Raw genomic sequence first — 24,555 nt, 5'->3', positions numbered from 1 at the left:
CCATAGTGGCCATTGCAGGCAGCTTACGTCCTTCACCCCATCTAGCACTCGGACCGTCATCGTACTAGGTCTTTGCTTAGGCTGTTCGGTCTCCCTGGGACTCCTGTTCCTTCCGTTCTGACTGGCCACTTCCCATCCATCCTTTGTGATAAACTTTTCTCTAAGGAAAAACAGAGGTCATCACGCTTTGGGATAAGAAGCTATAGTGTTATCTGTCAGAAGCCTAAAAATATAAAAATAGATCTAGACAGACAAGAGGGCTGGGAAGGGCCAGAGGGTCAGAAACTCCCTGACATTTCTGGTGGTGAATAGTGAAGACAGCGATGAGACCAGACGGTGACTCCACCACCCTCCCTGGCTGCCCACCAGCTGGCCTGCTGGTGAACCACTGGGACAGCATTCGCTCAGCTGGGGGCTGACTAAAGGCTCGTGACTGAGCGGGTGGGGCTTGTAGTTGGCTCATTGGATCTCTACTGACTTGTTAAGATGCCTGCGTGAGAGGACACAGGGAGGCCAGTGGCTTACTCTGAGTAGGAGGTAGGGCAGCCTTATGTCTGCCAGGCCTCAGATCTGCATGTGTCTGTGTGAGTGTGAAATGCATGTTCTTTCTTCCTATCCCCTCACCATCCTGGTCACACACTTCTGGATGTAGCTTCCATTTTAATAGGGCACCCAGATATTAACACTATAGTTTTGGGGTGTCTGCTCACTACCCTAATTGTCTCCTGTATCAGGACCTCTCCAGAAATGCTCCTCCATCCTTCACCAGGAGCAGTGCTGGAGAAACAGTACTGGAGGGGTGCAGGCCCAGGGTGGGGAGGGGGGTTGTTCCCAGCTGATGCCTGAAACCTCCCATAGACATCACAGCCTTGCACCTTCTCTGTGCTTCCGGCCTGGGATGGGAGAACGGAGGCCTTACGTGTGCAGACTACCTTTTAAAACAAAACGGCCGAACAGGGAACCAGAGATTTCGCATCTCCAGTTAGGGAACAAAGTTGCTTTTTTGCCTCCCTCTCCCTTCCCCCTCATTTCTCAGTCTATTGGTGGTAGACTGATGTGTCCAAAGGCTGCACACAGAGAAAGGGAGGGGGTGGGGAAAACATCGTCTCAGGGAGATAATTGACTTCAGAAAAGCTATGTCTGAGATGTAGGGAGAAAACCAGTGAAAATATGTTATTTTACAACCTTGATACTCCTGACCTCATTGAAAATAAATATACACTGGCTGTATGGGGAATCAGGTAGACGGGAAGAGGGGTCCTAGCGTGGGGTACTGGCGCCCTCTGGCGGCCATTATGAATAGTGTCACATCCCATATTCTGTTTCCTAGAGAAGCAGGCATGTTGCAGAAGTGTTTGGGCACTGCTGAATTAAACCCAAAGGAAAGGGAAAGCAAACGAAACGAAAACCAAAACGAAAAGGAAAGCAGTGTACGAAAGTCTCCCTTCTCTGCACAAGACATTTGGTCACTCCTAGGGCTGGCAGGCATTCTAGAAGAGAAGAGGTAGGTATAGTAGGAATAAAACTCAATCCAAGAGCTTGGTTTGGTCTTTGTGACTTATCATCTAGTAGCCTTTGTGGGTCTCAGTTTAATCACCTGCAAAATGATCCACTTGAAATGGACGATCTTCTGGTTCCCTCCAGCTGGGATAGTCTTTCAAGTCTCAGCAGCCCTTAAGGAATGCTGAAACATCAAAGATCTGGCAAATCATTGATTTTAGTCTGGTTGGGAAAGTCTTTGTATGGGATTGCTTCACTGCATTTAAACTCATTCTGTGCTATTATTACAGTCTTTCTCTAGCTCCAATGAATCAGGTATTAGCTCAGTGGAACAGAACCAGCTCTGTTGTTCCTATTCGCTGTTACAAGAATATCTCCATTGTTATTACTAAGCCTGACTTCCTTGCCTGGTTACTTGTAATGCTGCCTCTGAAACTGGGGAGAGAGAGAGAGACAGCGTTCCCCTGGGGACGTAGCTTAGCTGGCACCTAAACTCACTCCAGCTGGGAGATGTGCACCCACAGAAGGCTTATGAGCAGATGACACCCTGGGCTCTGAATTGGGGATCAAAACGGGGAGCTCAGTTCGTTGGTCTTATATTTTCTCTTTCATCTGATTCTTAAGTCAGTTCACTCACTTACTGCTAGAAAAGAAAGCTCCCCAGTTTGTCAGATGTGTCAAAAAAAAGGTATCATAACATTTTCTGCATTAACCCCTCCGAATGTATCGAAAGTCTCTATTTTTTCAAATGTTTAACTCATGTGAGCAGACTTCAACTCTCAGTCACTGCCCCCACCTCTTGGTCCTGGATGGACTTCCAGATACAGCCTTCTCATAAATGCTTCAGTTCTTGTATAAGACTAACAGAGTCATTTATCTTTTCTGTTTAAGCCCTCAGGATATTTCTGTTTAGCAAGACAGCAATTTCAGGAAGATACACTGTTTTATTAAGTGTATTAAACAGCCTAGTAGCTCATCTGTTGGCCACAGTTTGTCGACTGGTTGTCTTGGCTCCATCCCAACAGAGCCTGGGTTGTTTTCCCAACACATTTTAAAATTCTTATTACTGACTATGATGTGATTTCACTGATGTTATTATTATAATTAGCTTATTTCTAACATTGCCTAAAACAGAGCAGATCTTTGCCAAATGCATCGCTATAACCTTTTTGGAATAGTGGTCACATCTATAAATAATTAGTACTTGTTGAGTGCCTACTAAGGGCCGTGTAGCTTTGCATTCATGTCTCCATTTTTTTTTTTTTTTTTTTTTACAGTCCTAGAAGGGAGATAGTATTATTTAATTTTGACGGATGAAGACACTGAGGCTCAGGCCGGCTGAGTAGCTTACTCAAGTTCTCACAGCTACTAAGTACTGCAGGAGACAAAATTAATACCAGCTATGGCTGCAAAGCCCATGCATTTCTCATAATCACCCTCCACCCACACTCCTGTCTCTGCTGAAATTCTATCTGTGGCCTGACTCAGTGGAAGGTCCACTGGCCAGTGTATTGGCTGTGGCTTTGTGTGTCCTCTCGTGTAAAGGTGATTCAAAATTTGGTGCAGAGTGATTTCAGTCTGAGCACCCTAAAAGAGAATGTCCCTGTCCTTAGAGGAGAGGAAAAACCTCACACCTCTGCTTGGCTAGCTGGAGAGCAGGAACCTGGGCCCAGATATGCACTCTGAACGTGTCTTGTATTGCTGTAACATTTAGTGCTAGGCAGGCAAGGAGCTCCAGCAGAGAAATTTTGTCCATTAATTTGACTCAGAAACTTAACCAAGCTGGTTTGTACCACCCTGTCAGAGAGGACTGACAGCCAAATTTTGAAATAAGAAACTTGTATTGAACACTTGGCTTTCTCTTCTGGTGAATGTGAGTTTTTAAGATTTGTATTAAAATATAGTTAACATACATTATGTATATTAGTTTTAGGTGTACAGCACAGTGATTCAACATTTATATACCCAGAGAAGTGATCACTATGATAAGTCCAGCAACCATCTGACACCGTTATCACAATATTATTGACTATATTCCCCATGACTTATTTGTTTTATACCTGGAGATTTGAATCTCTTATTCCCCATCACCTTTCCCCCCTTTTCAAAATTTTCAATTATAATTGACATTCAATATTATTTTATATTAATTTCAGGTGTACAGCATAGTTTAGACATTTGTGTAATTTAAGAAATGATCCCCCTGATAATCTAATACGCATCTGACACCATACATAGTTATTACAATATTATTGACTATATTCCTTATGAAATACCCTACATATCCATGACTACTGTGTAACAACCAATTTGTACTTCTTAGTCCTTTCCCCTTTTTCACTAATCCCCAACACCCCTCCTTTCTGGAAACAATCAAAATTATCTCTGTATTTTTTAGTTTGTTTGTTTATTTTGTTCTTTAAATTCCACATATAAGCAAAATCACACTGCATCTGTCTTTGTCTGACACTCCACTCAGCACAATTCCCTTCAGGTCCATCCATGCCACCACAGATGGCAAGAACCCATTCCCTTCTCTGGCTGAGCAATGTTCCATTGTATATACATGTATGTACTACCTCCTCTTTATCCATGGACATCCAGGCTGCCTCCATATCTTGGCCATTGTAAACAATGCTGCAATAAACATATGGATGCACACATCCCCTCAAAGTAATGTTTCAGTTTTTCCAGATAAATACCCTAAAGAGGGATTACTGGGTCCTTTTTTGTCTCTTGTAATAGTCTTTTTATAAAAGTCCATTTTGTCTGATATAAGTATTGCTACTCCAGATTTTTGTTGTTGCTGTTGTTTTTATTTCCTTTTTCATCAAATATCTTTTTCCATCCCTTTACTTATTGTCTGTGTGTGTCTTTCAATCTGAAATAGGCAGCATATATAAAGTCCTGTCTTCCTATCCATTCAGCCCTTCTGTGTCTTTTGAGTGGATCATTTAATCCATTTACATTGAAAGTAAATGTTGATAGATATGTAGTTATTACCATTTTATTATTCATCGTTTTTATCTTTTTTTTTTTCCATCTCAAAGAAGTGCCTCTAACATCCTTGTAATAGTGATTTGGTGAGGATGAACTCCTTTAGCTTTTTCTTGTCTGGGAAGATCTTTATCTGTCCTTTGATTCTAAATGATTGCATTCCTGGGTAGAGTAATCTTGGTTGTAGGTCCTTGCTTTCATCACATTGAATATTTTGTGCCAATCCCTTCTGGCCTGCAAAGTTGCTGTTGAGAAATCAGCTGACAGTCTTATGGGAGCTCCCTTATAAGTTACTAATTGACTTTCTCTTGCTACTTTTAGGATCCTTTCTTTGTCTTTAACCTTTGCCATTTGAAATGTAATATGTCTTGGTATGGGCCTGTTTGGGTTCATTCTGTTTGGGATGCTCTGCACTTCTTGGACTTGTATGTCTATTTCCTTTGCCAGGTTTGGAAAGTCATTATTTCATCAAATGGGTTTTCAATCCCTTACTTTCTCTCTTGTCCTTCCGGTACCCCTATGATGTGAATGTTGTTATGCTTACTGTTGTCCCAGAGGTTTCTTAAACTATCCTTATTTTTGGGATTCTTTTTTCTATTTACTGTTCCAACTGGGTGTTTTTGTTATCTTGTCTTCCAAATCATTGATTCGATCCTCTGCTTCATCTAGTCTGCTGGTTATTCCTTCTAGTTCATTCTTCATTTCAGTGATTGTATTCTTCACTTCTGACAGGTTATTTTTTATGGTATTTATGTCCTTTTTTTATGCTTGGTATCTCTTTGTTGAAGCTCTCACTAAGTTCCTTGAGCATCCTTATAATAATTGTTTTAAACTCTTTCTCTGGTAGGTTGCTTGCCTCCATTTTGTTTAGTTCTTTTTTTGGAGTTTTCTCCTGTTCTTTCATTTGGGACTCATTTCTTTGTTTCCTCATTTTGGCTGCCCCTCTCTTTGTTTCTGTATATTAGGTAGATCTGCTATGTTCCCCCAGTCTTGGCCAGGTGGCCTTATATAGTAGGTGCACTAGTCACCTGCACCAGGTGCTCCAGACGTGTCCCTTGTATGGGTTGTGTATACCCTCCTATTATAGTTGAGCCTTGATTATTATTGGCACATCAGTGGGTGGGATTGATCCTCAGGTTGACTGGCTATGGTATTTTGCCATATCCACAGCTTACAGGATGCAATGCAGTGTCTTACTCCACTGAGTGAGATTCCCCATGTGGGCTCCTGTTGAGACCACCCTTTGGGTGTGCTGCTTATGGGGATAATTGGGTGGTGCTTTGCTGTGGTCTGATGCCAACCACCAAGTATACTGGTTCTGGAGTCTCTTGAGAGGGGCTCTGGTGCAGGCCCAGGTCACCCACTTCTGTGACTGGCCCAGGACTACCTAGTAAGAGCTACAGAGTAATCTGCAGTTGTACACTGCCTGCGCTAACCTTAGAGGCATGTGGGAGAGGCCACGCTGTGAGCCAAGGATGTTTGACACAGTACTGGGCCTGGGATAGCTCTGAAAAATGCCAGGACACCCCAAGGCCTGCCGCCACCTGCCAGCCCCCTTAAGGTTCAGCCACTGATAAAGCCTTATGTGGTATGCAAGTTGGGTGAGGCAGCATCTCAGAAAGTCAGTAGAGTGGGAAGAGCTGTGATCACTATGATAATGTAAATTCTGGTTTGGTGCCAGTGCTGAGCCTGGAGCTCCTCAGCAAAAGTCTCAGAGCAAACCGAGGCCAGTCGCCACCTGCCTGGGGTCTGTCCGACTCTGATAGTTTTCCAAGAAAGATTAAATGTGGGCGAGGCTGGCTGCTCTTGGAGAAAGTGCCTCTAGTGTTGGGGAAGTTGGATGGGGTGGGGTCCCAGTAAGTCAGCAGGGCAGAGCTACAGAGCTCATCAGACCAATCAGATTCAGATTTTGCCATAAGCGTAGGGGGAGGGCTCAGCACAGGAAAGACGGTGCCTACCTGCTGGCTGCACAGGAGGTGGACCTCCTCACAGGGAAATGATGGCTATCCTGCAGCCCTCAACCTGAAGCAACACAACTCAGTCTGCCCCCCCAGATGTCTCCAACACCCCCTAGTTACTGTCCCTCCCCTGGAGCCCAGGTGAGTGCCTGGGAGTGATAGAATGTGCGAGGGCCCTTTAAGAGTACACTTGGATTTTCTGCCACCTTCCAAACCACCCAGATGGTTGGAATCCCCACTCTTTTTCACAGCCAGTCGTTGTGGAGGCTCCTCTTCCTGGCACCAGTAGTCTGGGCTGGGGAGGCTGATGTGGGGCTGGGGTCCCTCACTCCTCTGAGGGGGGAATTCTGGCTGAGATTGTTCTCAACGGCCCCATGGAGGTTTGGGGTTAGCAAGTTCCGAGTCTCTGTCCCTCCTGCCAGTCTCGACATGGCTTCTTCTTTATATCTTTAGTTATAAAACTGTTCAGCCCGACTTTAGATGGTTCTCCAGTTTGATTGTTCGATAATTTAGTTGTAACTTTAATTTGTTCATGGAAGGCAGAAGGCACAGTGTTTGTGTACTTCACCATCTTGGAGCTCCTGGAGAATGTGCGTTTTGATAGGAGACTATCAGACGACGCAAGGTACGTTTTGGCTCTAAAATATGTGAACGTATGGGAGAGGCACTGAAATAACAGGAGACTAAGAATGCAATTATTTTCAGATATTTAAGTGCTATTTGGTGGGAAAGGGATGAGATGTTTTCTATATGATCATGGAAAGCAAAATCAAGACCTAAGGGCCTAATTTATTTGGGAACAACCAACTCAATATAGAAGTGTAAATGTCTGCGGTGGTCAAAGAAGTAAAATATTTTTTTTTTTTTTTGGAGTTTTTAGCAGTGAAGGTTTGTGTGTTTGGGTGTGTGGGGAGGCGGGCCACTGTGTGTGTGTTTCTGTGGGGCCTTCTGTGTGTGCACTTGTATGCATGTGCTCATACATACAGGGAAAGGGGAAAATAGCAGATAGAAGATTTAATCAGATGACCTTTAAGATTCCATATTGTCTGGATTTCTATAATTAAATTTTTAAGATGGACCTTTAAGGACCACACTAGATTTTGGAGAGATATATTTGCTCAAGAAGTCTTCAGGGTGCTTTTTTGTTTTTTTCTTGAAAACTTTCAAACCTTCAAAAAAAAAAAAAAAAAAAAGAGAGAGAAATAACAAGAAGAGCATATCAAACAGCTTTCACCCATAATTGCCATGAATCTTCTAAGAATAAGGTATTCTTAACCGCAATGCAATGACCAGATTCAGGAAATTTAACAGAGATATGATGCTATTGTCTAATATAGAGTCTGTACTCAAGCTTCCCAGTGGTACAAATAATCCCTGAACCAGCTTGCTTAGCAGCACTCAGCTGTCACAGCCCTGTAGATTTCTGCATCTGCCACAGCTCCTCAGCAGTAGTCTTTCCTGACACTGACACTGGTGAGGACCACAGACAGACTGGTAGTTCTGGATGCTTTTCAAGCATCGCTCAAATCACCAGCAGATACGTCCATGTCTGGCACATAATATCCAGTAAGTATTAGCAGAATGGAAGGAAATTGGCATGGCGCACCCGAGGCCCCATAGCCCTGGCCCGCCTGGCCACCTTGACTTAGGGTGCAGGCAACAGGCCCTGGGGAGGGATGCCTGAGGCTTGCGCTCTGTTCTGCCACCTGCGTTTGCCTCCTCAAACCTCAGCATCCTCATCTCGACAGTAAGGACCTCACAGGGCAGCAGTGAGAATTAAGTGGCAAACTGTAGGTAAAAAGTGCTTAGTAAACTATAGCAAAGTGCTAGATGGATACAATATACCAGGGGTGCCAAAAAAGCATACATATTTTAATAGACGTTATCTATGTCTTACTTTTTGATGTTGAATTGAACTATGCAGCAATGTGTAGTAAGACGTGCACTCAAAAGACGACATTAATCAAATGAATGCTAGTGTCATTCATTGTATTACAATTTTTATACAGTTTTTTTTTTTCCTTTCTTAAAATGTGTATGCATTTTTCTGGCACCCTCTGTGTTGTAATTTATTATTAATATACCAGCAAGGCAGCCTGAAGCTAGAATAGCACAGTAAGATTGAAAAGTCTATACAATGCTGTGGAGAAAAACAAAACAAGGGGGCTGACCCAGTGCAATTGTTGGTTGTGCAGCTGGATACGGTTTTCAGGGTCTTTCTCAGGGTGTCAAATTGCGCCTCCTCGCGACAGGCGCTTCCAAATGCACTAGAACTAATGGTGGTTGAAGCATATTGAGCATCTGCCGAGGGCTAAGTGCTTTGCAGAGAAGACCAAAAATCATAATGACTCTGAAAGCTCCTATGATCTCCGTGCTAAGATGCAGAGTTTCAGAGAGATTATGTTATTCACTCAAAGTCACACACTCAGGAAATGGCAGAATCAAGAAGCAAATTTCCAACACCTGCTGCAGAGGTACTGCTGTGTGTGTGTGTGTGTGTGTGTGTGTGTGTGTGTGCGTGTGTGTGTGTGTGTGTGTGATGACTGTATTCCTTTCACTCTTCCCAGTATATACTTGTTGGCCCAGTGACATAGAGCCATGCGATACAGAGCTTGTCAGCAGGCCCGACTCTAAGGTAACAGAGTTATTTGAATATGTAAATTAACTCCTTTTAAGTGGGGCCATATTTCTTCACTGATAAGCAGATATATGCTAATAAGCCCTGGTTCCATCATATTACATAATGACCTTCTCAGTTTCATTTATTTACTGATTTTGTGGTGTGAGTCTAGATAACTCTCTCAGGAATTCATGAGCATTGCAGCTTCTAGGAATCCTGGTAACAAGCATTCTCTCTCCCTTTCCCTTTCTGGGGCCCAGACCAAGGTTTGGGGGAGACTCAGATGCTCTGGATCGCACCAAGGCTGAGGTCCTAGACACTTTTCTGTAGAGCATATCCTAGGAATTCACCGGCTGTCCCATGCTGGTTTCAGCAGGGTCAGTGTTCCATAGAGGTGTATGGAGTTGACCTCAGGCATTACATGTAGAGATACTAGGCAATGCAGGTGGCCTACGGACTGACTCACTTCACACGGGTAAGGAGGCTTCGCCCCCAGGATGTGTGCCCCTTGAAGTGGCATTGCCCACATCCAGAACAGCACTGTCTGCTGCCCCATATTTCCTGCTCTCTAGGTCAACACAGAAAGCCAAGAAGGGAGTGTGGGTCTGTAGGCAAGGTCTCCTGAGTCTTGTATGAACATGGCCAAGAAAGGAAGCAAGGCGAAATGGATGTCCCTGCTCTATCCTTTCCCCACCCGATCCCTGAGCCATGTGAGCTCAGGAAGGGCCTGGCTGGTGGATTGGGGAGTTTTAGGCGTTTCACTAGTCAGGTACCTTTTCATATCATAGTTCTCTACAAAGACATCGCTCCCTTTCCTTGTCTCTTTCTTTGACAACACCCCTTCGATTTTGTTTCTTTTCCATTTGTGGAAGGAGTTGTCATTGTCTCTGTCCACCTTGAATTATTGACCTTTCATCTCTGACCTCTGACCCACCCTATGAAGCTGTAGCATGGCCTGCTTCCCAGGGCCAGTCTGTACCACTGGTGCATGGAGAAAGTTCATTCCCAGGGCTTCTGTGACCACCTTCCCCAAATGCTTCCCTGTCTTCAGGCACACAGCTTCCTCTGACATTTTTTTTTTTTATCACAGTTACTGAAGCTATCACGTTACATAATTGCTTTTAAAATGGGAAATATTTCATTTTTGGAGGAAATATTCAAGGAGGACAACCAGTCTCCTTGTCTGCCCTTCTCCATGTGTGCTCTGTACCTGCTCCATCCCACCAATGAAAGTTACGTTAATTCTACTCCCTCTCACATTAGGGCATGTTCCCTCCGGGCTCTTCCTCGGTCTCCTTCTTATTCTTGGGCCCAGAGGGCCCCTCATGCTCAAAGTCAGAGGGGAAGTTTTATGCCTGAGAGAAGGGATGAGCAGTGGGGAGAGTACCTGCAGCGGCTACCCCACACCCTAGATCAAATGTAGCCAAGGCATTTCATCTTGCTTGCCAATTCCAATCGGTTTTAGTGGCTTTCTAGACTCATAGGTTGAGAAGGATTCTGAAGCCAAGTTTGGGTTCAACAAGAAAGAAGGCCGTGGCCGATTAATCTGCCTGCCAAAGGCTTGGACAGAGGACTGCTGGTATACAGGCATCCTGCCTTTGATGGCACTTCCACCAGGAGCTGATGTTGTACTGCTGAGTATCTGTCCCTTCTACTATGTGTGTCCAGTGTCTCCCATTTCCATTGACATCCTCTGGGGCCATTCGTTTCCCCTAATAATGTAGAAATCAGTGTTGTAAACATGTTACAGCATCAATATCACCTGAAAGTTCTTAGAAATGCCAAATCTTGGGCCCCCGCAAAGATATACTGACTTCAAAATTCTGGAGGTGAGACTTAGAAATCTATGAAATCTGGGACTCCCCCAGATGACCCTGATACAGGCTAACATCTGAGCACCACTGTGGAACAGAGTAGAAAAACATGTTGGAGTTGAAATTTAAAAGGCTAGTACTGGATCTTGACGAACTCCTTTCTTTCTTTTAACAAAGTCATGGAAAGGTGAATTGCTGGTTTAGGATTCTCTGGGTAAAGTGGCTTGAGAAGGACCTCTATTTTATAGCAGCATTCAGGGAAAATTTTACTGAGCTTCAGTAAATCCCTCCCGGATGGGGAGGGAAAAGCCCTCCAGGTGCTGGTGTCATATGAACCCAAGTGAAGACATTCAGGAACCTGACCCTTCATCCTGCTCTGGTATTTATGCCACTGTCTCGGCCATTGTGTCACCTTGCCTTCCCAACCCTGGGCTGTGCCTGCTCATGAAATTGGCATTCAGGATTTCCTAGGAACGAATCAGAGAAGATACTAGATTCGGGCTGTTGGGGGGAAATGGGGATACTTAACGACATGAACTTCTGTGTGGATTTGTGCCTGTGTGCGTTTTCCCTCCTTGAGCACTAGAGCTAGAGAATCAAGGTAAATGAAAAGTAAGCATCCTGAGCCAACCCATCTTTTCAATCTCAGGTGATATCTCTGGAAAAAGCACATCCAGGGCCCAGGCAGAATCATTGCTGAGACAACTCCCTGACCATGAGGGACACTGGGCTAAACAGGTGTCTGGTTTCAGATCCTTCTCAGTCAGCTCCTGAGGGACGGATGCATTACTGTTGGTGTGCTATATATCTGAGCAGCCTCAGTTCTCTCTCCTGGAAAATGGGATATTACCTTTCTCAAAGGTTGCGAGAACTAATCTAAGAATTTATGTACATAAAACAAGTACTGCAGTTTAAGACACTTTGAACCATGCCTCTAGAGGCATTCTGCAAGTACCATGGGGAACCAACAGACATTTCTTCCTCAGCGTGCTCTTGCTTTTTTAACTCCCCAGTGCCTGGGAGCTGTAGGAACCTGAGACTGACTGTGGCCAGTCCTTCCCCGGTCTCCCTCCCTGCTCCATGCTGTATGAACACAATGCAGAACAGCAGGGCAAGGACACCTCTTGTCTGCCTGCGGTGTTTGGGACTGTGCCCCCTGGTGGCGACCAAGGATTCTGCAGGCCCTCAACATTTCCAGGCTGGAGGAGGGAGGAAGACCACTCACTCACTTCTTCTTGATGTCCTGACTCAGGAGATCAGGTTCTTCCTTTTCACTGCACTCTGAGTGCATCTCTGCTCCAATCTGCTCTCAGTATCTACAAAGGAAAGTTACCCAAGTTCATTCATGTTCTGATAACTGTATCTGAAATCAACTACCTCTCACCCCAGAAGCATTCTCTCTGGCTCTTCACTCACTTCCTTTTTTGGTTTTGGATGCTTTCTGGCTCCTGGAAAGGCAAGAGAGGACTGACCCAGCACCTATGCAGAAGGTGTCTGTGCTCACAGATTACTGTGCATTTTACCTGCCAGCTAGGACTGCCCTGTAAAGTAGCACAGACTTAAAAAGGCACATAAAAGTCATAGATACCCAACACCAGCTTCCCCCATTCTCTCTCTCTCTCTCTCTCTCTCTCTCTCTCTCTCTCTCTTCTCTCTCTCTCTCTCTCATCTCTCTCTCTCTCACACACACACACACACACACTCACACGCACACACATACAGGTGCCCACACAGACATAGAACTTTCTAGAAATTTTGCAAGTGTAAGTAACTTCCACATTCATCGGCACAGCTTTTATTCCTCATTATAACTGAGCTTTCCCTCTCAACATACAGCTTCCCTTCCTTCCTGCTAAACCCAACCAGAAGGTCTGCACATTTTATTCCTAATTAAAGGAAGGTGCTAACCAGACCTCCGCTAGCCCAGCGTTACTCCCTGAGCTCCAGCAGCTCACTGACTTCATCGCCCTGTCTTTGCTCCTCTCAGTAAGACAGGAAAGGACAGAGAATGTGTGTCACTCAAGATGTTTCAACAAATCATTCCTTGTCCTGGGCACTGTGTGTGGGACAAAGACGAGGCGAATGACCCCTGGATAGTCTCCCTCCCAAGACGTGATGAAACAAAAGAGAGTCTCCAAAAGCAGTGTGATGAGGTAAACGCCTCAGAGCAAACACTGGAGGGGAAAACGGGTGAGGGAGTCAAGGGGGTCAGCGGAACATAATTTTCTATGGTACGGGAAGTTCAATAACTCTTTGCCATAGTTACAGAAATATTCCTGAGGTGTGAGAGGTTCATCTTCTCAAAGGTTAGCAGCACCTGCCCTGGGGCCAGTTGGAACACGAATCAATATGTAAAACCACCATTGCTCTAGAAAGGGCAGGGCTGAGCTCTTAGGGGAGGTGGATCGATCCCCAGGCAGCAGATGGTGGTCACATTTCTGGGGATTGTAGAGGACGTCACAGAGGGAGGTCCTCTAGGTGGGAGCTTCTGGACTCCCTATTGTCACTGGGAGCTGATGGCTCCCAGGATCTTCCCTTGGGTCTTCTCAGTCCTAGTGCGATGTGGGTTGTAAGGAAAAGGTTCACTGGGAGGGTGGGAGGGGCAGGTAAGAGGAGCTTCTTGTGACTGAACAGATTCGCTCTTGCCCTGGAGTTTAACAAAAGCGGGTTCTCGGAGCCAGTCTACTACTTGCTGGCTGTGTGACTGGCGTTCAAGTGAACCTCGCCCAACTGCATTTTTGCCGTCAGTAAAACGTGAATATGCATCTCCGACTTGGTTGTGAGAATGAAGTGAGTCTATGTGTGTGCACGGACCACAGCACCCCGCATAAAGAAAGGGACGTGGTGACGGTCATGCCCACCATGGGGATGACACGGTGACGGCAGCTGTCTCTGGCCACCAACATTTCCAGAGGGATCCACGGAGGGTCATTCTGCCTGAGTGACCAGTAACAGCCCTGGGATCGTAGAACTATAGGTAACCCCACTCACCACCTGGAAACTGCAGAAAGGTGGTTCTCCCCATTCTTCCTTGGTAAGTGCAGACTCCTATTTCCCGCCTGGAAAACATCTCTCAACAGCATTCTGAGCAGGCGGCAGCATTCTCCTTCTCAGGGCCTCACCAGCTCTGGGTCACTACTTGCAGGGTGCTAGGAGGGAACAGGAGTGTTGGGATGGCACCCACTCACAGGCACTGTCCCTGCCAGTCTTTTGTCCTCTGGTCAACCCACTGGCTTTCTTTTTGCTGGGTGTTTGTTTAGCTTTGGGTCTGAAGATGTACAATTGGGCCTCACCCCAGGGTGGAGCTCTGCAGCTTTTCCACTGTGTCTCCTGTGCCTGCCTCTTGTCCCTCATCTCCGAGGAGTCTCCTTGTCCCAACATCCCACACTCCTAGGGACCAGGGAGCCTTCTGGAGGCAGCAGATTAAACCCCGGCCCAGGTGATGGCCTGGGAGAGATAACATGCCACACATCACTCTGGGACCCTGTGTCCCCAGCCATGCAGGAGGGAAGTGAGATACTGAAGTGGGAAATAGGAGCAGGGGTCTGGGTGTGAGAAAACTCCGAAAGGAGTTTCTGAAGGTTATGGAACTTCCCTGAGAACTTGCAAGAAATCTGATGTCGGCTGAGACCAGAGAGAGGCAGGACATGCTTTGTGTTGCTCAGGGGCCAGAACTAGGACCACAGAAATCTCAACCCAAGAGAGAGCTTTTAGAAACTATCAGGTAGGAGGTAAACTTTCCTTTGGTAGATGACACAGGCATCTCATTTAATTTGTACAACAACCCCATGAGGAGGGTATTATGAAGGTGTTTGAGAGACAAGAAAGCAGAAGTTCAACAGCTGGGTAAGCTGACAAGATCACCCAGCTTGGGAAGAGCTAGGACTGCTGACCACTCAGCCCTGCATACACACTATTCCTGGGGACATTCACACTGAGGCTGGCGGGCTCCTTAGCCAACTTCTAGAGGAGGCATCTGGGTACAGAATGCAGAGTTGGGGGGGCAGGCCTACAGCTCCTAAATCTCCCAGGACTAGCCACATTTTTTAGTTTGTTCTGTTGCCATTTGATACATTGTTTCTGATCTCATTCCTTGTTCTACTCCTCTCTTCACTCTGCTGCAACAATGTTCACCTCCTGGAGGCCCCTCTCATATACCTAACACACTCTTGCCTCAGGACATTTGCACGTGACACTTCTGTTTGCTGTGCCCCCACATATCAAGTGGACTGTTCACCACTTCCCTCAGGTCTCTCATCAAGTGCTACCGTATCAGACACACCTCCCAGCACCATATGTAGTAGAAACCCTGCCATCCCATGCTAGCTCCTATCCTTAGCTTATCACTTTTTTTTAGCCATATCTAACTCCTGACATATACACAGACGGTGCCCCCAAAACTGTATTGATTGTAACACTCAATATATACCGATAACAAAAGATGAATACAAGTCACATTTGACTTCTGCAGTTACCAGAGGTGCTCAGAGTGGTTCCCATCAGCGTCCAGACACTTCTGATGATGGCGAACTGCTGCTTGAGCATAGGTAACATCTCTTAAAATGAATATGCATTGTTTTGGCAGCCCCAGTATTTGCTTCTTGTTTGTTAAATGTTAATCTCTCCCCACCAGAATTAGGTTCCACATGATCAGGGACATTGTTCACATCACCATCCCAGTATAGAGATTATCGGTGCAAAGAAGGCTCTTAAACACATTTTTGGAATCTAGTCATGGTAACAAGAGGGACTCTTCTGACTCTGAGATCCAGTAATGTTGGGCTGCATAGGTAGTGCTACCCATGGCAGAGGATGTTTGCAAACAAGTCTAGACTTGACCCTGTGCCCCAGGATTTTCCCATCTCAAAGGAGGAGGAGGAGGGGCACACATAAGGCGTTCAATGAGGACGGGGCCAATGAGAGACCCGGGAGGGAGAGAGCCAGGACTGGAGGGAAGGTGGGCCCCGGGGTTTCTTAGTCTGCGGTTTCTGAGAAGGTCGCTGAGAGCTGGCCAGGCCTGGGGACTTGCTCAGGGATTACCTGATTCCAAGACCCCTCTCTGCACCTCTAACGGCTGGGCCCACCCATACACCACAGCGAGCTTGCTGGCAGAGAGGCACAGGTGGGAATGGGCTAATTTCCTTTGGTTTCCTTTGATGTTTTCAAAAGTAGAAAGTAATTTCAGTCCTCTTCTGAGAACCACTTAGCTGTAGGCTGGGGGACGTTCCATCTGTGGGAAATGCTAATTAGATAACAGTTCCACCCCAAGCCTGACCTGCCAGGACACACTGAAATGAAGCAGACTGAGCTAAGTGTCCCTGGTCCCAGGGTGTGGAAAGCAGTGGAGTCAGAGGCTCAGGCTGTGTTCTCTCCAAGGCCAGAACGGACAACCCAAACTGCTGCATTGGGAGGCAGAGGGACGTGAACTGGGAGAGTTTCCATTTGCAGGGCAGCGAGCAGGGGCAGATGGGGGCCCAGGCTCAACGTGCCCCTACTGTTGTAAAGTAACAATTTAACTAACCCTGCATGAAATGTGGAAAACAAATACGGTAGTTAATAAGAGGGAATCACCAATCTGCTGTGAGCACAGTGTCTGATCCACCTACCTCTCCCAGAGTCCCCTCCACCACAGTTGTCTGAATGTGTTGTTTCTGCCTGTAAAGATGTCTGCCCCTTCCATGCGGGTCCCCAGCAGGGCAGGGCCTGCTCAGTTACTCAGTGAACCTTAACGATTAGAGTCACAATGAGGGCAAGAATGTGCATCCTGCTGTGACCTGGATTTCCACGGTCTGGCAGAGAGCCTCTTGCTCCCCACCCCTTCAGCAGGCCAGTCACGGGGTGAAGGCCCTTTGTTGACATTCAGCCTAGAATAGCACTTGTCCGTCTTCCCTGTCTCCCCATGCGTGACTGCACAGCTGGGCCGCCACAATTCACTTACTGTGAACTAAGGCTACCCACGCACCAGCAAAGCCTGTGTTTGGCTCTGCTGTAGAGGGTGGGGCCTGAGGGTAGTGGGCGCAAAGATGAATGGCCCGGGACCTTTCTTCTCAAGGAGCAAGCAACTCGATCTTAATGTCACTGGAGAGAGAGAGAGAAGGACAAAGGGCCTCAGGGAGCAGCGGGACATCCTGAGTTGAGCAGCAGGAGGTTGTGAACTGCCCTCTCCCGGCCTCTACTGTTGATCCTCCCCAGCGCCCCCTCCACGTGTCCTCCCGCCCCACGTGTTGCCAAATGTGCTCTAGCAAAGCAATCAAGTGAATGTGTTTTAAAAGAAAACTCATTTACCAAGTAGGCCTCTGGAGCAGTTGATGGAATAGCCCTCCTCTGGATGGAAACAGTGGTGTAATGGCCTCTCCAGGGCTATTATTGCACTGACATTACAGCAGGCCGATAAACCCCAGAGCAGTACAACGTGCGCTGCCCCCCAGTTGGCACATCTGGATAGCGGAGCGCGCAGGTGCCGCGGTAGCTGCCGCGCCTGCAGCTCCCGAGGACGGCCACCGGAGGGCGTGCCTACGTTCCTCTCGCCGCCCGCGCTGCTGGCTCCGCGGTGAACTTGGTGGGTTCACTGCATCAGGAGCGCTCTTCTCAAGGGCGGCCATCGGGGGCGCAGAGCAGCCAGCCCCGTGCTGTCTTTGTGCCTAGCTGCATTTCCATGAAATGGTTTACAAAACCAACCACACAGGTAGGGTTGGTAGCTCAGATCACTAAATCAAAAACAGGCACGTTAATGCTTCTTTCTAAAGCCCATGAAAAATGCTTTAAAATCACATCAAAATGTGGTTGAATGTATCCCTTCTCTATGGGAGAAATCTGTGAGTTGATCTCTGAAACCCAAAGGAAGAGTCTCCGGCTCCTCCCTCCCACCTGCTTCTATTGCGGTGCCCACGACGTGTTGTGGTCACCTCTTTGCGGCCCCTCCTGTTCTCTTTACGGAAGAGGCAGCGACTGGATTATTTACCTTTGTATCCCCAGTACCTAGCCGATAGCAGGAGCCTGTGCAGTTCATGTTCGACTTGAACTTGATATTACTTCCTCTGTGGTGGGGGTGATGGTTGTGCAGAAGATACCAGCTACTCCCCCTAATGTGACAACCAAATCGGCGGTCCTTCTGTCAGATCATGTGACACCATCTGGGACCAGAAAATGTGGTGGTCACTCTCACAGACCAATGGGCAGATGTCCAATCACCATCTGAGATGGCCCCTTCCCCCTAATCTCAAAGGCCTGGGACCCCCAAACATCTTTAAAGTGTCCCCTTAGCATTTTTAGTCGACTCGTGAGCACTGCAAGGCACATTTTATTTAGTTAGTTGGTTTTTAAAAATGCAGTTACTTTTAATTTTATATATGCATATCCTTCAAGAAGAGCAAATGCTGCTGGCAGATGAGTTGGATGTTTGTGAAGGAAAATCCTCGCCGCCCTCTTGTGGTTGAGGAAGGAAGACGCACTTCAGCCTTGCAGGCCTGCTGAGCCCTGACCCAGGCTTTTTCCACTTGGGAGAACTGAACCCTTTCCCCAGGTCTCTGCCACATCCTGTGACTCTGGGTGGGGAGCTGAGGGAGAGCCTGGGACCAGAGCAGGAAGCTACACAAGTGACGGGGCAGCTCTCTGTGCCTGCTTCAGCCCTCCCAGTGTGGCCTGAACCCTCGGAAACCCAGGAACTCTTGACAGGATGGCTCGCGGGGGCTGGAAGGACAAGAGAAGGAGCAGGATGAAGACGCAGGTGGAGAGAGAATTTACTCCCCTTCCAAGCCCAGCACAGGGCAATCACTCTTTTATGCACCTTTCAGGGCCTTGATTCAAGGACTAGCTCGGTGCCTAGGCCAGACCTAGGTGATTTGGCTTGTGGAATTCAGTTTGCCTACAAATGTTTTTTTAGATCTGTTCCCTTGAAAGTACCGCTTCTTTCTGAGGGCAGGTGGAGGTCAAGTCCATGATGAGGGGCTGGCCGGCCTGTGGCACCCTCCTGGGAGGGGTGGGGTTGGGCACGGCATTGTGCAGGGAGGGGTGGGGGGCCTCATCACAGGAGAGACCTCAGCCCCTCAATTTGTGTCTTCCTCCAGGTAGCAGGCAGGCAGCAGGTTGCCCAGGGTTCATGGGCTCACCTGCTTGCATTCTGAGAAGCTCGATTCAGAAAACATTTCCTCTCCTTTAGAGACCACGTTCATCTTCTTCCAGGGTACTTGCCTTCTTCCGGGGTTCTTCCACTACTTAGCCCTCTGCCTTCCTCCAGTCTCCCACTGGATGCTGCGAGAAAAGGATGAGGTGGGAAAAACAGGGAAATTATTACCTTGCCAGCACTTTATACTCTTGCTCTCCTTCATATCACAAAAGATAACACCGAACACCACGACTGACAATAGCTATTACACGTCGCGTGCTAACAACTTGATCACATTCATTATTTAGTGCCTTTCTCACAATTCCCTTAAGAAGTGGCAACCATTGCCCCCACTTTGCAGATGAGGAAACTAAGGTACAAAGAAGTTGCAAGTTGTCTCTGGTTATACATCCAGCCCATGCTTCTGACCACTAGGCTGGGCTGTTGTATAGGCAGAAACCAGAGTTTGCCCAGTAAGGCCTGGCAGGCTGGAAAGACACTACCTGGCAAGATGCCACCATTCTCATATCTTCTCAATATGTTGAGAAATAAAGAAGTAGAACTCTGTTGCTTTTCAGTGCTCCAATGATGAAATGTATATGAAATAGAGCTGCAGACACACCCAGGGCAGAAAAGGAGAGGCTGCAGGGGTGACATGAATTCTGGGGTCACCTTGTTCAGTCTTCCCTCCCTGCTCCTCGTTACCCCTTCTCCCAGGCTTGAACCACACACCTCTGAGTGATCAGACCAAGGCTTGTCTCTACCCTTCCTGGGGGTCGGTGGCGACAGGTCCCAGACCGTCCCTCCAGCTGTCACCACCTGCCAGCACTCTAGACAGACTTAGTGAAAAGGAATTATTTTGCTTTGATAGTAAATACCAGTTATGAATCATATGCCTATTACCTGGGGCACAGGTATTTTCATTGACACAGTTGTCTCCCTGGTCTGCACGTGGTGAAATTCAACAGTACATTAACCTGGTAGTCTTGTGTGCTGGAGCTCATACTGCTGAAGGTCATGATGACAGATCTCGCTCCACACTCAGGACTCGAGGCCATGGGTCTCTCCCCTCACACAAGTCTGTCCCTGAGCCCAAGAGATCGTAGAACTGGGTACTGGATCATAGAGCCGGCAAGGAGAGGCCTGGGACCTGGACTAAAGAAGAGGGCAAACTAACAACACGGTGCGGCCTTCCCCACACAGCCTGGTCTGGATCACATGTTCAAACCTTCTGTCAGAAATACAAACAAAGCTGCCCAAGTCCTGGGAATCGAGGGGCAGGCCTTTTCCCAAAGGAAAATGCCTGTGGTAGGTAGAGTGTGCAGCCCAGTACCCCGGGGCTGGGCAGGGCGCACACAGCGTCCAGGCTGGAGTCCAGAAGCCACAAGCTCTGCAATCACAATTTCCACAAGTTGAATGCAGAATTTAAAAGACATATCTAAAAAACAAAACAAAACCAAAACCCACCTAATAGAGGAGGTAATGACTTCCCCTGCCCACCAATTAAAAAATCAAAAGGAAGCAAAAATAATAGATGAAGTCTTCTCCTGGAGTAGCCAAACCTGGTTCAAGAAATTAGGGATGAGTATGACTGGGGGAGAAGAGTTGCTGAGGGCAGACCCAGAGTCCCTGGCGACGAGCCTTGCGTTGAGGTGTCCTTTAAGGCCCAACCCTGCCGACCCCTCCCACTGACACCCTCTGAGTGTGTGGGCTCCATGGCTCAGGTGCTCAGTCTCCTGACTGCCCACGAATGGGCTGTCTGCAGCGGTCTCCACAGCCTGGAGGGGCTCAGATGAGTCCTCTGTACTCCAAACTCGGGGTACAGGGATGCCCCTGCCCAACACACATTATGCAATTGTCTGGGTGAACTGCCCTCTTCTCTCCTTTGGCAAGAACCAGGAGGGTCTGAATAGGATCTTCCTCCCTTACGGGCCAGTCCTGGGGTGGGGACCAGGGCTGTGAGAGGAGGAGGGAAGAGAAGGGATGGGAACACGGAAAATACCTACCTGAGAGCCAGAGTGAGGATGCAGAGAGAGCAGTGAGGCGACCCTTTCAAGAATTCTTAACGTGAAGGGCAAAAGGAGAATGGAATCTGCCTTTGATGAAACTCAGTCAGAGAGAAGACTGCTCTTAATGGAAGAAATACGCAGATAAACCCCTTGGAGAGGGGCGGGAGAGTAACAGGAGCTGATTACTAAGCAGAACACCCTTCACTTTCTAGAAGGCTGTGCAAGTCTGGAGCCACTGAGAGCAGAGAGGCAGAGGAGAGGCTGTGACTGCTCGGGGAAGCCCCTGAAGGTCCCCAGGTGGCAGAGCTCTCTGTCTCTCTAACAAACATTTACCTCCTGCAGGAAGACTCACCCACAAGCGCAGCATGGCCGCATGTACACCAGTGCACCCACTTCTGTCTCCAGCTCTGCCTTCTCTCCTCCTCCCTCAGGGCTGGAATCAGTTTTCCTCTCTTCTTTAACCTTTACAGAATTAAGTTTACATCTGAAGGTACAGTAATAGCCCCCTCTGTCAAGTGGCCTGGGGGTAAAAAGGTGGCCGGCATTTGTTCTGCCTCGGCTGGTTTCCTCCTGCCTACGTGAACCTCCCATTCGAGGCTGCTGCCTGTTATTTGTGGTGGCTGCCTAGCCAGTTCTTCCACGGAGGGATGTGGCAGCTTCTTTTGTGGCCTCTCTTCTCCTGCTGCAGGGTCCACAAGGAGTTCGTTTCACTGGAACTTGGGGGCCCAGCCTGGCTGAGCCGAGAGGTCAGTGCCACCAAGGTGCCAGCAGGCAGTTTGCCCCTTCCAATCCCCGTCACTCCTCCTCCCAGACCTCTCTTCGGGGACTGTGTCAGTGCCCCCTGTGACATGAGTCCACCTTCCTTTCTCTGAGTCTTGCCCCTAGCCTCCTTCCCATGCCTTTCATTTTCTTCTTTTTCCTCTTTTATTTCTTCCTCATTCTTAAGACAAAACCCCCAAAGGTGGGCAGTATGAAGACCACAACTCTCAGAGGCTCCTGCCACCTGCTCAGTTTTGGGGGTGCGGTGGCCATACTGAGTGTGTGCTCCCCACTGTGTGGAGCTTGCTCAGCTTTCCTAGCCTTAACATGGCTGAGATTCAGAAAGCTGCGGAAGACTGGGGTCAAGGTGAACTGACATCCCCTGAGCTTTTGCTGTGTGTTAGTAGTTTTTCATATGCTATCTTACTCATTTCTAAAAACAACAAACAAACAAACAAACAACAACAAAAAAAAACATTGTGCAAGGTGGATGCCATGAGCTTTTCTTTTCAAACAAAGGAATTGAAGCGCAAGATGCTTGAATAACTCATGTGATTCAAATACTAAAAGTGATGACAGAGTGGATATGGTCCTGTCATCCAGTCCAGAAAGAAAGGAGGCTGGCGCAACTCCTAGGCGGAGCCCAGGTGGGTGGTGGGTGGGACTGTCACCAAAGGCCTCCCATCCCCTAGGAAACACAGAGTACAAAGTGTAGGAGGGAAGAAAAGCAGAGAAAAGAAGCAATGGGAAACCAGCCATAGGCTTGCACTTACTTCTGCAGTTCTTCACAGCCTCCATATTTCTCTCTTCCTTCTGTGCTTGTCCAAGAGACCTTCCCCCTAGGATTTACTCAGACACCTCCTATAGGTGGGCTCGGAGAGGCACCCCTTCCTCATGCAGACCTCTGGGTGATACTGGTACAAGGCTAGTTTCTCTTTAAAGAAATGGAGAGACAAAGAAAGAGGATAGATAGATAGATGATGGATAGATAGATAGATAGATAGATAGATAGATAGATAGATAGATAAGTTTCCATTTTGGCTTCTCGACCAAGAAATGGGGACAAATGGAATTCTTAGCTGAGGTTTGATGTGGCATCAGGGCAGAAAGTGTCTTTCCCACACTTCATAAAGGATGTCAGATAAATGCAGAGAATTGGCCAGGAAGCCAAGAAACCAAATCACCCCCCACTTCAATGCTACTCTTTGTGGGTTACAGACACTGAGAATAAAATCCTAAGAAAAGAGGGGTTGAAACAGAAACCTGATTAAGGTTTAGTGATTCCAGGAAGAAATCAAAGGAAGAATGTCATTGAGCATTGAGAGTTATTTGTAGATGCTTCAGCCAAAAAAAAAAGAAAAATAAAAAATAAAATTTAAAAATAGCATGACAGGTTATTAAATGAATTTACTTGAGATTCTGGGTTTTCGTGCTGTGATAATTAATCTATGTAAGTATGTATAATGGTCATGGCAGAGCCCCCATCAGCCAAGACAAATCATTATAATGCAACGTCATGCACAGCCTGGGAATGGGATGGGAGGGGGCATGGAATTAGCGGCTTGACCTTACAGGGAATCTGTGTTTTGAGTGTGCAGGGTTGGGCAGAGGTGGTCATAGGAACTGAGCAACAATCCTGTACCTGAGGGGTCAACGGCTCCTGCCAGGGTGACAGTGAGTGGTCCAGAGGCTTATTCATGGGGTTGCTTTCCTAGTTCTGAGATGATCTGTCTCAGTGAGGGATGGGGAAAAAATCTCCAGCTGAAAAATGTCACCTTCAACCTGACACTGGAGCCAGAGCATTTACAAATCTGCCTGTCACCGTGACAGCCTGACAGATAGCAACCTTAGCTGGGACTGAGTTAAATCGGCACTATAAGTCTTGCAAAAAGTTTTGGCTCTTAAGATTTTTATCATCGAGACAGGTTAAGGGATGGGGGGCACAGCTTCCAAACAGGAAGAAGACTGAGGCTCTGTGCCTGACTTCTCAGGAACTCCGGCAGCTGCAGGATTATCTATTACCTGAGGGGAGGTGACAGGAGAAAATTACCCAGCATCAGCCCCATCTGTTGCTGAGCACCGCTTATTTCACCTTCACTAATTCACTTGGTTTGTCATTTTTCCTTTGTCTCCTTGTCATCCACCAAACCCTACATCTATTTGCCCTGCTGTTCCCAGTAGAGTATGTGGCTGCAGAAACAGAGCCTCTGGTATCTTTTCAATGAACTGCAGTCACTCTGAGTCTCTCTCTCCATCCTCTTCTCTTCATTGTCATTTCCTCCATAATTGATTAGGAACTGGAGGCAAGAGAGCAGAAGCTGTGATTGCTTTTACAGCCTGGGTCTGCAGGCAAAGCACATTTCTGTGAGTGCCTTCCTCTCCTGGGACCTGCCTCTGTCAGGAAGAGGTGGCAGAGTATTAATAAGGGACAGCAGACTCGTGTCCCTGGGACAGAGGTTGCAAAAAACAGGCTAAAGCCCTGGCTCTCACATTATCCTTGGATGCCAGCGATCCACCTCTCCCCAAGCTCCATTTTCCCATCTGCAATATAGCTCTAATGCCTGCTCTCCTCCCACCTGCCAGGGTTGTTGTAAAGATTAAATGAGATAATGCATTGACAAGCTCACTGTGCCTGCTGAATGAGGAAAATGAATTTAAAGCACAGAATGGGCCTCGCATATAATAAATGTTCCACAACTACCATTATGTTAGTATGCAAATGTAGGTAATTGTGATTATTTTTTTACCCTTGCAGGATCTCCATTCTTCTGTTTCCCAAACTAGTTAGGGCTTA

General features: G+C 47.3%; 1 protein-coding gene across 3 annotated transcripts in view; it reads left to right on the top strand.

The window, feature by feature from the left end:
- NTM (neurotrimin) overlaps window positions 1-24,555 on the top strand; it is a 1,007,340-nt gene that overhangs the window by 313,275 nt on the left and 669,510 nt on the right. The gene's annotated exons all lie outside the window — the stretch shown is intronic.

The sequence above is a fragment of the Rhinolophus sinicus genome, chromosome 9 (assembly GCF_057876585.1).
Source record: "Rhinolophus sinicus isolate RSI-liver-muscle chromosome 9, RSI-T2T, whole genome shotgun sequence".
NCBI classification, from domain to species: Eukaryota; Metazoa; Chordata; class Mammalia; order Chiroptera; family Rhinolophidae; genus Rhinolophus; species Rhinolophus sinicus.
This window is presented reverse-complemented; position numbering and strand designations above follow the sequence as displayed.